This window comes from Triticum urartu, chromosome 6 (genome assembly GCF_003073215.2).
Source record: "Triticum urartu cultivar G1812 chromosome 6, Tu2.1, whole genome shotgun sequence".
Taxonomy (NCBI): Eukaryota; Viridiplantae; Streptophyta; class Magnoliopsida; order Poales; family Poaceae; genus Triticum; species Triticum urartu.
The window spans coordinates 405,569,860-405,582,693 of NC_053027.1; positions in this window are offsets into that span (position 1 = coordinate 405,569,860).

The window sequence follows — 12,834 nt, forward strand, 5'->3', positions numbered from 1 at the left end:
GACCTCTTCGGAAAGACTGTGTCTCGGTCATCCGTTTCTCAAACATCATGCAGTGTGAGAAATACAACAGAGGAGATCGAGTATTATGGGGAAAAGTGCGCAAACCTCTGTAGAGTGTACAAACTAATCATGGTTAGTCGTGTCCCCGGTTATGGACATCTTGAGTATCTGGTACTTGAATTATTGATTTGATCTCATCACTTTACTTAATAAACTTGTTGGGTTGTTAATGTTAATTTGGGATTGAGTTGGGGTTACCTTCTCCTTATTTTCAACAAACTTTGTAGTTAAATAAAATATATTCCTTTGTTGTAGGAAAAAATTAGCTTTATGCAAATGATAACCATAGAGCCTCCACCAGCCAAATATGCATGTAGTGATAGCCATTATTCAGCATTGCTCTATAGTGTGTAATTGCCAGTACATTCAATGTACTGACCTCCATGGCTGCAACGTCTCATGTTGCAGGAATCTTATGACGAGTAAGTGATACATTAGGGTTATGATGTCTACTCTCAACTTTGCCATTGGTGTTGATGGGAATCCACAACTTTGTTGTTACTTCCGCTATTTGGAGTGAGGTAATAGTATTTACGTTACTTTATACATGTGATTTACCTCTGTTATAAATCCTCGAGTACTGTGTGTGTCAGCATACCGATCCAGGGATGACACTTAAGCATAGAGACTTGATCCATTCGGGTCGGGTCGCTACAAGATGGTATTAGAGCACATGTTGACTGTAGGACATGACCCCTAGAAACTAGCAAGCCCATAGGAAAGATTTTCTCTAAAACTTTATTTTCAAAAAGATCTTTTACCTCTCTTCTTTTCTAAGCTTTATCAAATATTCCCTTTTAGTTAGACTATACCCCTTTCCCCTTTTGACCACACGAAGATACGACTGATGAGACCACTCCAAGAAGTACAAGATATCGGACAACTAAGACCACTTCGGAATGAAGAGGATTTTACCGTCCATTATAATAAGGGAAAATACAACGGTTGAATGCTCTGAAGAATTTCCAGGTTTGGTATGACCTAGGAAGGCTACTGATACGTCTCCAACGTATCTATAATTTTTTATTGTTCCATGCTATATTATATTCTGTTTTGGATGTTTATTGGGCTTTATTATACACTTTTATATTATTTTTGGGACTAACCTATCAACCGGAGGCCCAGCCCAAATTATTGTTTTTTGCCTATTTCAGTGTTTCGAAGGAAAAAGATATCAAACGGAGTCCAAATGGAATGAAACCTTTGGGAACGTGATTTTCGGAACAGACGTGATCCAGAGGACTTGGAGTCTACATAAAGCAATCAATGAGGAAGGCACGAGGTAGGGGGCATGCCTACCCCCCTGGGCGCGCCCTTCACCGTCGTGGGCCCCTCATTGCTCCACCGACGTACTTCTTCCTCCTATATATACCCATATACCCTGGAAACATCATATATGGATCCAAAACCCTATTTCCACCGCCGCAACCTTCTGTACCCGTGAGATCCCATCTTGGGGCCGTCTTCGGCGCTCCGCCGGGGGGGGGGGGGAATTGATCATGGAGGGCTTTTACATCAACACCATAGCCTCTCCGATGATGTGTGAGTAGTTTACCTCAGACCTTCGGGTCCATAGTTATTAGCTAGATGGCTTCTTCTCTCTCTTTGGATCTCAATACCATGTTCTCCTCGATCTTCTTGGAATCTATTCGATGTAATCTTCTTTTACGGAGTGTTTGTCGAGATCCGATGAATTGTGGGTTTATGATCAAGTTTATCTATGAACAATATTTGGATCTCCTCTGAATTCTTTTATGTATGATTGGTTATCTTTGCAAGTCTCTTCGAATTATCAGTTTGATTTGGCCTACTAGATTGATCTTTCTTGCAATGGGAGAAGTGCTTAGCTTTGGGTTCAATCTTGCGGTGCTCGATCCCAGTGACAGTAGGGGAAACAACGTGTATTGTATTGTTGCCATCGAGGATAAAAAGATGGGGTTTATATCATATTGCATGAGTTTATCCCTCTACATCATGTCATCTTTCTTAAAGCATTACTCTGTTCTTAGGAACTTAATACTCTGGATGCATGCTAGATAGTGGTCGATGTATGGAGTAATAGTAGTAGATGCAGAATCATTTCGGTCTACTTGTCATGAACGTGATGCCTATATACATGATCATAAATAGATATTCTCATAACTATGCTCAATTCTATCAATTGCTCGACAGTAATTCGTTTACACACCGTAATACTTATGATCTTGAGAGAAGTCACTAGTGAAACCTATGGCCCCCGGGTCTATTTTCCATCATATTGATCTCCCAACAACTAGCTATTTCTGGCGCCGTTTATTTTTGCAATCTTTACTTTTATTCTTTATTATAAAAATACCAAAAATATTATCTTATCATATCTATCAGATCTCACTCTCGTAAGTGACCGTGAAGGTATTGACAACCCCTTTATCGCGTTGGTTGCGAGGTTCTTATTTGTTTGTGTAGGTGCGTGGGACTCGAGTGTGGTCTCCTACTAGATTGATACCTTGGTTCTCAAAAACTGAGGGAAATACTTACGCTACTTTGCTGCATCACCCTTTCCTCTTCAAGGGAAAACCAACGCAGTGCTCAAGAGGTACCAAGAAGGATTTCCGGCGCCGTTGTCGGGAAGTCTACGCACAAGTCAAGACATACCAAGTACCCATCACAAACTCTTATCCCTCGCACTACATTATTTGCCATTTGCCTCTCATTTTCCTCTCCCCCACTTCACCCTTGCCGTTTTATCCGCCCTCTCTTTTTTGTCCACCTCTTTTTCGTTTGCTTCTTATTTGCTTGTGTGTTGGATTGCTCGCTTGTCACGATGGCTCAAGAAAATACTAAATTGTGTGACTTTACCAATACCAACAACAATGATTTTCTTAGCACTTCGATTGCTCCTCTTACCGATGCTGAATCTTGTGAAATTAATGCTGCTTTGTTGAATCTTGTCGTGAAAGATCAATTCGCCGGCCTTCCTAGTGAAGATGCCGCTACCCATCTAAATAGCTTCGTTGATTTGTGTGATATGCAAAAGAAGAAAGATGTATACAATGTTATTGTTAAATTGAAGCTATTTCCTTTTTCTCTTAGAGATCGTGCTAAAGCTTGGTTTTCTTCTTTGCCTAAAAATAGTATTGATTCATGGAATAGGTGCAAAGATGCTTTTATCTCTAAGTATTTTCCTCCCGCTAAAATCATCTCTCTTCGAAACGATATCATGAATTTTAAGCAACTTGATCATGAACATGTTGCACAAGCTTTGGAGAGGATGAAACTAATGATACGTAATTGCCCTACACATGGTTTGAATCTTTGGATGATTAAACAAAAAATTTATGCCGGATTGAATTTTGCTTCTAGAAATCTTTTAGATTCGGCCGCGGGAGGCACTTTTATGGAAATCATTTTAGGAGAATCTACTAAACTCGTAGATAATATTATGGTTAATTATTCTCAATGGCACACCGAAAGATGTACTAATAAAAAAGTGCATGCGATAGAAGAAATTAATGTTTTGAGTGGAAAGATGGATGAACTTATGAAATTATTTGCTACTAAAAGTGTTTCTTCTGATCCTAATGATATGCCTTTGTATACTTTGATTGAGAATAATAATGAATCTATGGATGTGAATTTTGTTGTTAGGAATAAGTTTTGTAACAACGCTTATAGAGGAAACTTTAATCCTAGGCCATTCCCTAGTAATTCCTCTAATAATTATGGTAATTCCTAGAACAATTCGTATGGAAATTTTAATAAGATGCCCTCTGAATTCGAGACTAGTGTTAAGGAGTTTATGAATTCTCAAAAGAATTTCAATGCTTTGCTTGAAGAAAAATTGCTTAAGGTTGATGAATTGGCTATGAACGTTAATAGAATTTCTCTTGATGTGTTGATTCTTTGAAACTTACATCTATTCCACCTAAGCATGATATCAATGAGTCTCTCAAAGCCATGAGAATTTCCATTGATGTGTGCAAAGAAAGAACCGCTAGGATGTGTGCTAAGAAAGATTGCTTTGTGAAAGCGTGTTCTTCTAGTTTATATGAGAATAAAGATGAAGATCTAAAATTTATTGATGTGTCTCCTTTTAAATCTTTGTTTTGCAATATGAATCTTGATAAGTAGGGGACTGAAGATGAGCCACCTTTACCTAGAAGTCGTTCCAAAAATTTGGAGTTTTTAGATCTTGATGCGAAAATTGGTAAAAATGGGATTGAAGAAGTCAAAACTTTAGATATCGATAAACCCACTATTTTGGATCTCAAGGAATTTAATTATGATAATTGCTCTTTGATAGATTGTATTTCCTTTTTGCAATCCGAGCTAAATTCTCCTCATCCTTATAGTCAAAATAAAGATTTTACTGAACATATCGTTGATGCTTTGAGAAAACTCAAGTTGGAAGTTTCTATTCCTAGAAAACTTTATGATGAGTGGGAACCTACTATTAAAATTAAAATGAAAGACCATGAATGCTATGCTTTGTGTGATTTGGGTGCTAGTGTATCCACGATCCAAAAAACTTTGTGTGATTTGCTAGGTTTCCGTGAATTTGATGATTCCTCTTTGAACTTGCACCTTGCTTATTCCACTACCAAGAAACCTATGGGAAGAATTAATGATGTTCTTATTGTTGCAAATAGGAATTATGTGCCTGTAGATTTTATCGTTCTTGATATAGATTGCAATCCTTCATGTCCTATTATTCTTGGTAGACCTTTCCTTAGAACGATTGGTGCAATTATTGATATGAAGGAAGGGAATATTAGATTCCAATTTCTGTTAAGGAGAGGCATGGAACACTTTCCTAGAAATAAAATATAATTACCTTATGAATCTATTATGAGATCCACTTATGGATTGCCCACCAAAGATGGCAATACTTAGATCTATCCTTGTTTTTATGCCTAGCTAAGGGCGTTAAACGATAGCGCTTGTTGGGAGGCAACCCAATCTTATTTTAGTTTTTTTTGCTTTTTGCTTCAGTTTAGTAATAAATATTTGATCTAGCCTCTGGTTAGATTTTTTATGTTTTAGTTAGTGTTTGTGCCAAGTTAAACCTATAGGATCTTCTTGGGTGATAGTTATTTGATCTTGCTGAAAATTCCAGAAACTTTATGTTCACGAATATAATTGTTAAAAATTACCAGAAAGTTATAAAATACTGATTCCAATTGCAGTAGATCAGCAAACAAATTTTATAGGTCTTCCTATTTTGGTAGAAGTTTTTGAGTTAAAGAAGTTTGTGTTAGTTACAGATTACTACAGACCGTTATGTTATTGACAGATTCTGTTTTTCGTGTGTTGTTTGCTTATTTTGATGAATCTATGTCTAGTAAAATAGTTTATAAACCATAGAGAAGTTGGAATATAGTGGGTTTAACACCAATATAAATAGAGAATTAGTTTAATACAGTACCTTGAAGTGGTGTTTTGTTTTTCTTTCGCTAATGGAGCTCACGTGATTTTCTGTTAAGTTTTGTGTTGTGAAGTTTTCAAGTTTTGGGTAAAGATTTGATGGATTATGGAACAAGGAGTGGCAAGAGACTAAGCTTGGGGATGACCATGGCACCCACAAGATAATCCAAGGACACCAAAAAGCCAAAGCTTGGGGATGCCCCGGAAGGCATCCCCTCTTTCGTCTTCGTCCATCGGTAACTTTACTTGGAGCTACATTTTTATTCACCACATGATATGTGTTTTGCTTGGAGTGTCTTGTATGATTTGAGTCTTTACTTTTTAGTTTACCACAATCATCCTTGATGAATACACTTTTGAGAGAGACACACATGATTCGGAATTTATTAGAATACTCTATATGCTTCACTGATATCTTTTGAGCTATATAATTTTTGCTCTAGCGCTTCACTTATATCTTTTAGAGCACGGTGGTGGATTTTTTTTATAGAAACTATTGTTCTCTCATGCTTCACTTATATCATTTTGAGAGTCCTACAAAACAACATGGTAATTTGCTTTAATTGTGAAATTAGTCCTAATATGCTAGGTATTCAAGATTAGTAAAACTTTCTTATGAGTGTGTTGAACACTAAGAAAAGTTTGATGCTTGATGATTGTTTTGAGATATGGAGGTAGTAATATTAAAGTTGTGCTAGTTGAGTAGTTGTGAATTTGAGAAATACTTCTGTTGAAGTTTGCAAATCCCGTAGCATGCACGTATGGTAAACGTTATGTAACAAATTTGAAACATGAGGTGTTATTTGATTGTCCTCCTTATGAGTGGCGGTCGGGGACGAGCGATGGTCTTTTCCTACCAATCTATCCCCCTAGGAGCATGCGCATAGTGCTTGGTCTTTGATGACTTATAGATTTTTGCAATAAGTATATGAGTTATTTATGACTAATGTTGAGTCCATGGATTATACGCACTCTTAACCTTCCATCATTGCTAGCCTCTTCGGTACCGTGCATTGCCCTTTCTCACCTTGAGAGTTGGTGCAAACTTCACCGGTGCATCCAAACCCCGTGATACGATACGCTCTATCACACATAGCCTCCTTATATCTTCCTCAAAACATCCACCATACCTACCTATTATGGCATTTCCATAGCCATTCCGAGATATATTGCCATGCAACTTTCCACCGTTTCGTTTATCATGACACGTTCATCATTGTCATATTGCCTTACATGATCATGTAGTTGAAATCGTATTTGTGGCAAAGCCACCATGCATATTATTTAGTACATGTCACTCTTGATTCATTGCCCATCCCGGTACACCGCCGGAGGCATTCATATAGAGTCATACTTTGTTCTAGTATCAAGTTGTAATCATTGAGTTGTAAATGAATAGAAGTGTGATGATCATCATTCATAGAGCATTGTCCCAAAAAAAAGAGACAAAGGCCAAAAGAAAAAAAAGGCCCAAAAAAAGGAAATAAAAGGGGCAATGTTACTATCCTTTTTCATACTTGTGCTTCAAAGTAGCACCATGATCTTTATGATAGATAGTCTCTTGTTTTGTCACTTTCATATACTAGTGGCAATTTTTCATTATAGAACTTGGCTTGTATATTCCAACAGTGGGCTTCCTCAAATTCCCTAGGTCTTCGTGAGCAAGCAAGTTGGATGCACACCCACTTAGTTTCTTTTGTTGAGCTTTCATACATTTATAGCTCTAGTGCATCCATTGCATGGCAATCCCTACTCCTTGCATTAACATCAATTGATGGGCATCTCCCTAGCCCGTTGATTATCCGCGTCAATGTGAGACTTTCTCCTTTTTTGTCTTCTCCACATAACCCCCATCATCATATTCTATTCCACCCATAGTGCTATATCCATGGCTCACGCTCATGTATTGCGTGAAAGTTGAAAAAAGTTTGAGATTACTAGGGGTAGTGCATGATGAGAGCATTCTTGTGTGACAAAAATGGAGCATGACCAAACTATATGAATTTTGTAGGGATGAACTTTCTTTGGCCATGTTATTTTGAGAAGACATAATTGCTTAGTTAGTATGCTTGAAGTATTATTACTTTTATGTCAATATTAAACTTTTATCTTGAATCTTTCGGATCTGAATATTCATACCACAATTAAGACGGTTACATTAAAATTATGCCAAGTAGCATTCCACATCAAAAATTCTATTTTTATCATTTACCTACTCGAGGACGAACAGGAATTAAGCTTGGGGATGCTTGATACGTCACCAACATATCTATAATTTTTTATTGTTCCATGCTATATTATATTCTGTTTTGGATGTTTGTTGGGCTTTACTATACACTTTTATATTATTTCTGGGACTAACCTATTAATCGGAGGCCCAGCCCGAATTGCTGTTTTTTGCCTATTTCAGTGTTTCGAAGGAAAAGGATATCAAACGGAGTCCAAATGGAATGAAACCTTCGGGAACGTGATTTTCGGAACAAACGTGATCCAGAGGACTTGGAGTCTACGTAAAGCAATCAACGAGGAAGGCACAAGGCAGGGGGCGCGCCCTCCACCCCCGTGGCCCCCTCGTTGCTCCACCGATGTACTTCTTCCTCCTATATATACCCATATATCCTGGAAACATCATATACGGAGCCAAAACCCTATTTCCACCGCCGCAACCTTCTGTACCCGTGAGATCCCATCTTGGGGCCGTCTCCGGCGCTCTGCCGGAGGGGGCATTGATCACGGAGGGCTTCTACATCAACACCATAGCCTCCCCAATGATGTGTGAGTAGTTTACCTCAGACCTTCGGGTCCATAGTTATTAGCTAGATGGCTTCAGCTCTCTCTTTGGATCTCAATACCATGTTCTCCTTGATCTTCTTGGAGATCTATTCGATGTAATCTCCTTTTGCGGTGTGTTTGTCGAGATCCGATGAATTGTGGGTTTATGATCAAGTTTATTTATGAACAATATTTGAATCTCCTTTGAATTCTTTTATGTATGATTGGTTATCTTTGCAAGTCTCTTTGAATTATCAGTTTGGTTTGGCCTACTAGATTGATCTTTCTTGCAATGGGAGAAGTGCTTAGCTTTGGGTTCAATCTTGCGGTGCTCGATCCCAGTGATAGTAGGGGTAACGACAGGTATTGTCTTATTGCCATCGAGGATAAAAAGATGGGGTTTATATCATATTACATGAGTTTAACCCTCTACATCATGTCATCTTGCTTAAAGCATTACTCTGTTCTTAGGAACTTAATACTCTAGATGCATGCTGGATGCGGTTGATGTGTGGAGTAATAGTAGTAGATGCAGAATCGTTTCGGTCTACTTGTCACGGACGTGATGCCTATATACATGATCATACCTAGATATTCTCATAACTATGCTCAATTCTATCAATTGCTCGACAGCAATTCGTTTACCAACCATAATACTTATGCTCTTGAGAGAAGCCACTAGTGAAACCTATGGCCCCCAGGTCTATTCTCCATCATATTAATCTCCCAACAACTAGCTATTTCTCGCGCCGTTTATTTTGCAATCTTTACTTTTACTCTTTATTATAAAAATACCAAAAATATTTTCTTATCATATCTATCAGATCTCACTCTCGTAAAGTGGCCGTGAAGGGATTGATAACCCATTTATCACGTTGGTTGCTAGGTTCTTATTTGTTTGTGTAGGTGCGTGGGACTCGAGCATGGTCTCCTACTGGATTGATACATTGGTTCTCAAAAACTGAGGGAAATACTTACGCTACTTTACTTCATCACTCTTTCCTCTTCAAGGGAAAACCAACGCAGTGCTCAAGAGGTAGCAGCTACCCTTATGGAACTTGTCATACTATTGAAGTTGTCAATACCCGAGATCAAGGTGTGTCGGAGAAAGACTGGAACATGGAGCGTTAAAACTCGAAGTTTTTGTCAAGAAAACCCTAAGGCAGGAGATATCGACCATGGAATGATAGCTCATGCAAATGACACGGGCATAAACACGGCTATCCATGATGTTATCGCCCGCCTATGCTATTGTCACCGGTGCTGAGTTAAGCATGTATTTCTTTGGAAGGATTGGATGGTAGAAGGCTGATGGAGCCTCGATCAGCAAATGATGAAGTTTTAACCTTAGCTGGTGTATCGCCATGATCTGGAGTATTACATCAAGATTTTTAAGATGGACCTTCAGGAAGTCGTATTTGAAGAGAAAGCATTTTGTGAAGAATTTAGGACCCAGAAGCTGAAGTAGCCAAGCTGGAGGAACAAAACCTCGAGATACTGGAGATTCATCAGGAACTGAGGGACAGTAGGACCATGGTTCGTGCCAAGGATGTTGAAATCCAGAAGTTTGGAATGCAACTCTTAAAGGACCCAGTAGAAGAACTTGAGAAGATCAGCAAGAACGATCGGAAGAAGCCATCGAAGACATGAACAAGACTTGAAGAGTTTGGCGACCTTAAAGATTTATTGACCTTTAGAAGACCAAACCCCTGTTGGATGCGACGATTGTGAGTTGTCATTTGTTTGATGTTTTTCCGAAACCCACAAAATAAAACCGTCTTTTCAAGAACTATTTGGTTGTATTGTGTGTATTCCTCTCTACCTCTCCTGTCCCACCCCAAAACCCTTGAAACCAATAGAGGATGAATGGAGATGAACTCACATTTCCGGGATCGATAAGTCAATTGGAGACGGACCAATGGATTCAAAACATGGAAGATCACATGAAGAATAACACTTTAGCCGGAAAGGATATGGCCCAGCATGCTCTTCAGTGCTTTGAAAGAGGTGCTGCTACTTGGTGGAGGATGTACCAAACCATCAATGGATGGAAAAGAGTAACCACTTGGAAAGAATTTAAGTTGACTCTGCTAAAGTCTCGGCTTGTGTCCCAGAAATTGAAGCCTTATGGAAATGATATGAAGGAATCCTGGTGCATGCAAGATTTGTGGAGAAATAGGACACACCCATAAAGAACACAATGATGGATGCTCTCATTGTGAAGAACATCACCTAGAGGAAGAATGCCCAACTAGGAAGATTACTTATTTCTTGTGTGAAGGGACTACCCACTACCCGGCTTAGTGTCACATTTACCCCATTGTACAAAGAACCATGCAACAGAAGAAAGAAGCAATGAAAGGAGCCCTCATGGAAATTTTAGAAGAACCTGTGATGAAGGAAGAGGTGGAGGACACACCCGAAGAAGACCCAATTAAACCCTACACTAAGTCTTGCTACTCATGTGGAGAAGAAGGACACATTTACCAGAATTGTCTGAAGGGAGATCTAGTAGAATTCCCGACAGAAGAAGTAGAGTATGACCCATAGGAAATAGAAGCCCTGATTGGCACGGAAAAGTCCAGGAAGAGAAAAAGATTAGATTCCAGGAACAACCCAATTACTACAAAGAAGGACCTAAGTCATATCACATGTTTCAGGTGCAAAGATTCATGGCACTACTTCAGTGGTTGCCCTAAAAGGAAGCCAAGGACTATCGGTGTCAAAACCAGTGAATCTCGGGTAGGGGGTCCCGAACTGTGCGTCTAAGGTCGATGGTAACAGGAGACATGGGACATGATGTTTACCCAGGTTCGTGCCCTCTCTATGGAGGTAATACCCTACTTCCTACTTGATTGATCTTGATGAATATGAGTATTTCAAGAGTTGATCTACCACGAGATTGTAATGGCTAAACCCTAGAAGTCTAGCCTGTATGACTATGGTAATGAATATCATGCTATCCGGACTAAGCTCTCCGGTTTATATAGACACCAGAGAGATCTAGGGTTACACAAGGTCAGTTACAGAAAAGGAATCTTCATAATCGGTCACCATGCTTTGCTTCCACGCCAAGGAGAGTCCCATCCGGACACGGGGGAGATTCTTCGGTCTTCGTATCTTCACAGCCCATTAGTCCGGCCCATGGCCAACAGGCCGGACACTCGAGGACCCCTTAGTCCAGGACTCCCTCAGTAGCCCCTGAACCTGGCTTCAATGACGAGGAGTCCGGCACGCAGATTTGTCTTCGACATTGCAAGGCGGGTTCCCCTTTCCGAATTCCAAGACAGTCTTCGGACGTAATGATTGTATCCAGACCTGTGCACACAACCGCCGAGAGTGTAATATTCCATGAGTCCAATCCGCTGACAACTTTTTGCAACATGACATCACGTCTGCCCGGTCATTATTTCGAATCGTTTTTCGTCTACCGCTCCATGTTTCGAGATGCGGTTGCCATTGGCACGTCTTGTCAAAGCAGAGATCGTGTCTCCTTATTGCGGGATTCTCATCAATACGGGTACGGGTAACCCAACCGTGCCATTTACACAGCCTTTGGGAATAGGCGAGTTTTAAGGCGAGTGGGGAGGCGCTTGATATTCATGGCCTTTATAAGGGGATAAGGATTCCCTTTTCTTCACCCACGCCTTCTCTCTTTCTCTGCCCTTCCATCCTCGAGCTCCAGCGCCCAAGTTCCCATCTTTCTCTATCTCCGGAAAGCATCCAACCATGTCCGGATCTGGAGGTCAAGGCAAGTGGATGGTCTCCTCCGTCAAGGAGAAGGACATCGCTGAGCTTTGGGTGGCCGGGTACTTGGCGAAGGAAATCGCCCACCGTCTTCCAGCCCAGGGGCAAGTCGTCCCCAACCCAAAGCCTACTGAGAGGGTAGTTTTCCTCCCTCACTTCATCTGTGGACTAGGGTTTCCACTTCACCCTTTCGTTGGCGGACTGATGTATTATTACGGGCTAGATTTCCATGATCTAGCCCCGAACTCCTTCCTCAACATCTCGGCGTTCATCGTCGTGTGTGAGGCCTTCCTCCGCATCCAACCCCACTACGGGCTGTGGCTTAAGGTCTTCAATGTGAAGCTGAAGGTGGTGGATGGCCAATATGCAGAGTGCGGGGGCGCCATGGTGAGCAAGCTGGCCAATGTCTCCTGGCCAAAAGGCGCATTCGTGGAGACGGTAAAGGAATGGAAGAAACAGTGGTTCTACATCACAGAACCCCGCGGCGCCACCTAGGCCGCAGCTGCCGAATTCAACTCCGGCACTCCCATGTGACTTACCTCCTGGGTCGAGAGGAGCCCAAACTGGTGTTCGCCAGATGAGCTGATAGCACTGCAGATGCGCATTCAAAGCATGGTGGACAAAGATGTCAAACTTATCGATGTAATCTAGGTGATGCTAGTTCGCCGGATTCTCCCGTGCCAAAGCCAAAGCCGCCATCTATGGGACTTCAATCCGAAGAAGCACCATACCCTGAAGAGGCTCTTCGAAAACACTCACGAAGACGCCTGAAGTTGCTCTTCAAGGGTAACAAGAAAGTGACAGCCACAGATTCGGACCGCGGGCACGACATTAACCACCTCGCCAACGAGG